This window comes from Penaeus monodon, chromosome 18 (genome assembly GCF_015228065.2).
Source record: "Penaeus monodon isolate SGIC_2016 chromosome 18, NSTDA_Pmon_1, whole genome shotgun sequence".
NCBI lineage: Eukaryota > Metazoa > Arthropoda > Malacostraca > Decapoda > Penaeidae > Penaeus > Penaeus monodon.
Genome location: NC_051403.1, coordinates 20863372 through 20868371, shown reverse-complemented (window position 1 = coordinate 20868371; position 5000 = coordinate 20863372).

Below are 5000 nucleotides of genomic sequence, written 5' to 3'. Positions count from 1 at the left end.
AAGGGAGAAGGAGAGGGGGAGAAAAAGGATAGGAGAAAAAGAAGGGAGAGGGAAGCAAGGAAGATAAAGAGGAGGAGAGAAACAAGAGAGGGAAAAGAAAGGGAAAGGGAAGAGGGGAAGAGAGGAAAGGGAAGAGGGGAGAGGAAAGGGGAAGGGGGAGAAAAAAAGGGGAAGAGGGGAGAGAGGAAAGGGGAAGGGGGGAAAGGAAAAGGGGATGGGGGAGGAAAGGAAGGGGGGAGAGGGGAAAAAGGGAAGGGGGGAGGGGAGGGAAGGGGGGGGAAAAAGGGGGGAAAAAGGGGAAGGGGGGGAGAGGGGAAAGGGAAGAGGGGAGAGAGGAAGGGGAAAAGAGGGGAGAGAGGAAAAAGGGAAGAGGGGGGAGGAGGAAGGGAAGAGGGGAGGAGGAAGGGGAAGGGGGGAGAGGGGAAAGGGGAAAGAGGGAGAGAGGAAAGGGAAGGGGGGAAGAGAGGAAGGAAGGGGGGAAAAAGGGGGAAAAGGGGGAAGGGGGGGAGAGAGGAAAGGGAAGAGGGGGGGGGGAAAGGAGGGGGAGAGAGGAAAAGGGAAGAGGGGAGAGAGGAAAGGGGGAAGAGGGGAGAGAAAGGGAAGAGGGGAGAGAAAAAGGGAAAGGGGGGAGAGGGGAAAAGGGAAGAGGGGAGAGAAGAAAGGGAAGAGGGGAGAGAGGAAAGGGAAGGGGGGAGAGAGGAAGGGAAGGAGGAAGGGGGGGGGGGAAAGAGAGGGGGAAAGAGGGGAGGGAGAAGGGAAAGAGGGGATTGGGGAAAAGGGGAGAGAGGGGGGAGGGGAGGGAAGGGGGGGGAGGGGAGGGAGGGGGGGAGAAAAAAGGGGAAAAGGGGGGTTTGGGAGGGGGGGGAGGAAAGGGGAAAGGGGAAGGGGAGGAGGAGAGGGTGGGGGGGGGGAAGGGGAGGGGGGGAGGAGAGGGGAGAGAGAAAAAGGGAGGAGGAGAGGAGAGAGAGAAGAGGGGAGAAGGGGGGGGAAGAGGGGGGACTAAAAGAGGGGAGAAGGAGGGGAAGGGGGGGAGAAGGGGGGAAGAGGGAGGAGGGGGGGGGAAAAGGGAAAGGGGAAGGGGAGGGGAGAGGGGAGGGGAGGAGGAAAGGGGAAGGGGGAGGGGAAAAGGGGGGGAAGGGGGGAGGGAGGGAAAGAAGAAGAAGGGGGGAAAGGAGAAAAAGGGAAGAGGGGGGGGAAAAAGGGTAAAGAGGTGGAGAGAGGGGGAAAGGAAAAAGAGGGAGGAGAGAGGGAGGAAGGAAAAGGGGAGAGAGAGAGGAAAGGGAAAAAAGAGGGGAGAGGGGAAAAGGAAAGGAAAGGAAAGGAGAGAAAAAGGGGAGGGGAAAGGGGAAAAAGAGGGAGAGAGAGGGGGAGAAAGGGAGAAAAGGTGAGAGAGAGAGAGAGGAAAGGAAAGAGGGAGAGAGAGAGGGAAAAAGGAAAAAAAGAGGGAGAGGGGAAAGAGAGGGAAAGGGAAAGAGGGAGAGGAAGGGGAGGAAAGGGAAAAGAGGGAGAGAGAAGGGAGGGGAAAGGAAAGGGGAGGAGAGAAAAAAGGAAAGGGGGAGAGGGAGAGGGAAAGGAAAAAGAGGGAGAGAGGAGGGAGAAAGGGGGAAAAGAGGGAGGAGAGGAGGGGGAGGAAAAGGAAAAAAGGGGTAGAGAGAGGAAAGGAAAGGAAAAGAGGGAAGGGGGAGGGGGAAAAGGGAAAAAAGAGGGAGAGAGGGGGGGGAAAGGAAAAGAGGGAGAGAAAAGGGGGAGGAAAGGAAAAAGAGGGAGAGAGAGAGGAGGAAAAGAAAAAGGGGAGGGGAGGGGGAGGAAAGGATAAGGGGAGAGAGAAGGGAGGAAAGGAAAAGGGGAGAGAGAGGGGAGGAAAGGGAAAAAAGAGGGAGAGAGAGAGGAAAAGGAAAAGAGGGGAGAGAGGGGAGGAAAGGATAAAAGAGGGAGAAGAGAGAGGGGGGAAAGGAAAGAGGGGAGAGAGGGGGAGGAAAGGAAAAGGGGAGGAGAGAGGAGGAAAGGAAAAAAGAGGGAGAGAAAGGGGGGGAAAGGAAAAGAGGAGAGAGAGAGGGGGGGGAAAGGTAAGAGGGAGAGAAGAGGAGGGGAAAAGGATAAAGGGGGAAAAGGAAGAGGGGGAGGAAAGGAAAAGGGGGGAGAGAGAGGGGGGAAAGGGGAAAGAGGGGAGAGGGGAGGGGAGGAAAGGAAAAGAGGGAGAGAAGAGGGAGGAAAGAAAGGAAAAAGAGGGGAGAGAGGGGGGGAGGAAAGAAAAGGAAAAAAAGGTAAAGAGGGAGAGAGAGGGGGAGGAAAGGAAAGGGGGAGAGAGAAGGGAGGAAAGGAAAAGAGGGAGAGGAAGGGAAGGGGAAAGGAAAAGGGGGAGAGAGAAGGAAAGGGGGAAAGGAAAAAGAGGGGGAGAGAGAGAGGAGGAAAGGAAAAAGAGGGAAAGGGGAGAGGAAGGAAAGGGGAAAAAAGAGGGAGAGAGAGAGGGGGGAAAAAAAGAAAAAAGGGAGAGGAGAGGGAGGAAAAGGAAAAAGAGGAAAAGGGGGGGGGGAAAGGGATAAAGGGAGAGGAGAGAGGGGAAAAAGGAAAAAGAGGGAGGAAAGAGGGAAGGAAAGGTAAGAGTGAGAGAGGGAGGGAAAAAGGGAAAAGAGGTGAGAGAGAGAGGGAGGAAAGGAGATAAAGAGGTGAGAGAGAGAGAGAGAAAAAGGGGGGGAAAAAAGGGAAAAAAAGGGGGAGAGAGAGAGGAAAAGGATAAAGAGGTGAGAGAGAGAGGGAGGAAAGGATAAAGAGGTGAGAGAGAGAGGGAGGAAAGGATAAAGAGGTGAGAGAGAGAGGGAGGAAAGGATAAAGAGGTGAGAGAGAGAGGGAGGAAAGGATAAAGAGGTGAGAGAGAGAGAGAGGAAAGGATAAAGAGGTGAGAGAGAGAGGGAGGAAAGGATAAAGAGGTGAGAGAGAGAAGGAGGAAAGGATAAAGCACACACACATACATTTACCTAGATATCTGTCTATCTGCGTATCTACCTACCTATAAATAAAATAATATATATAAACAAAGATTATCAAATAAACCAAAGAAATAAATTGGAAAGAAAATACAATTCAAACCATACCCCCCCCCTCTCTATCATCCCACCCTAAAAATGGAGAAAAATAGACAAAGTGGCAGAGAGAGAGAGAGAGAGAGGGGAAGAAGGGGGGAGGGAAAAGGGGAGAAAAAGAGGAGAAGAGAGGAGAGAGAGAGAGAGGAGGAGAGAGAGAAGAGAGAGGGGAGAGAGAGAAGAAAAAGAAGAAAAAGAAGAAGAAGAAAAAAAGACAAAAAACCCCCTTTAAATTTAAACCCAAGAAACGGGAAAATTTTTTCAAAAAGTGAAAGTTTTTTATCGTAACGCCCCGAAATGATTATCAAAAAAAGAAAGAAAAAAAAAGAAAAAAAACACACACACAAGAAAAGGAAAAAAAAGAAAAGGGAAAAAAAAACGCAAAGACTAGCGCTTCAACTTAAACGTAGCGGAAATGAAGAGCAATTGCAAGAGACCCTTAAACGGATTGAAAAAAATGTAGAGTCATTGGGGATGTAAATGATGCAACGGGAATCTTTTGAATTTTTTTTTTTTGTTTTTTTTCCCCTTTTTTTTTCTCCCTTTTTTTTTTTGACGGATTGCTTTCTCTTTGACATTTTTTTGGAATAGGGGGAAAAGGAATTGGAAAAGAGAGGGGAGAGAGAGAAGAGAAGAGAGAGAGAGGAGAGAGAGAGGAGAGAGAGGAGGGGGGAAAAGAGAAAGAGAAAAGAAGAGAGAGAGGGAGAGAGAAAAGGGAAAAAAGAGAGAGAAGAGGAGAGAGGAGAGAGAGAGAAGAAAAAAAAAAGAAGAAAAAAGAGAAGAGAGGGAGAAAGGAAAGAGATAGAAGGAAAGAGAGAGAGGGGGAGAAAGGGGAGAAGAAGAGAGAGAGAAAAGAGAGAGGAGAGGGGGGGGAGAAAAGAGAAGAGAGAGGGAGAGAGAGAGAAAGGGAAAAATAGATAGTCAGATAGATAGATTTGATAGTAGAGAGAGAGAGAGAGAGAGAGAAAAATGAGAAGAGAAACTGAAGAGGAATTTCATACAAGTCTGCATACGATCTTTGTTATTTATCTATGCGTCATTTTTCATATTTTTATCCAAATAAAAAACAAAATCAATTTTAAATACAGAAGAAAGGGGGAAAAAGAGGGAAAAAAAAAAGCAGAGGAGAGAGGAGGACAATATCTTTAAATTTCCTAATTTCCTTTTTTATAAGCTTCCCAGACTGATTTTTTAAACATAAAAGAGGAATAAAAGGAAAAAACATAACAACAGCAAAAAAAAAAACAAATAACAGCCCCGGACAAGCAAATTCGGAAATAAATTAGCGAAAGAAAGCGGAAAGTGCGGGAAAGCACCCATTTTTATGCAACGAAATAGAAAAGTAAAGAACAAAAAAAATGGGAAAGAACACGGGCTTATGTCCCCCCGGGAGCGAAGGGGGGGGGGGAGGATAATGTAAACGTATTAAATTAGGTAGTTTTCAGTTTCCCAAAGAAAAATCATTAGGAAAAAAGGGGGGGGAGGTTTTTGCTGGTGCGCGCGAGGGTGTGAAAGATGAGGTAAAAAAACGTGTGGGGGGGGTGGAGGGGGGGATGGGGGAGGAGAAAAGGTGAGGTGGGGAGGGGGGAGGGGGGGGAAAAGGGGGAAAAAAGGGGGAAAGGAAAATTGGGGGAAAGGAAACCTTTTGGGAAAAGGAGGGTGGAAAGAAAAGGGGGAGGGAGGGATAGGGAGAAAAGGGGGGGGGAGGAGTGGGGAAGGGGTGAAGAAAAAGGATGGGGAGGAGGGGGAAGGGAAAGGGGGGGGAGGAAAAAGGGGGGAAAAGGGGGGGAAGAGGGTTTGAAGAAAATGGGAGAGAGGAGGGGGAGGGGGGAAAAAGAAAAAAAAGGGGGGGGGGGGGAGCGAGAAGTGGATGGGAGAAAAAGGAAGAGAAAAGGAAAAAAGAGAGTGAGAAAGACAAAG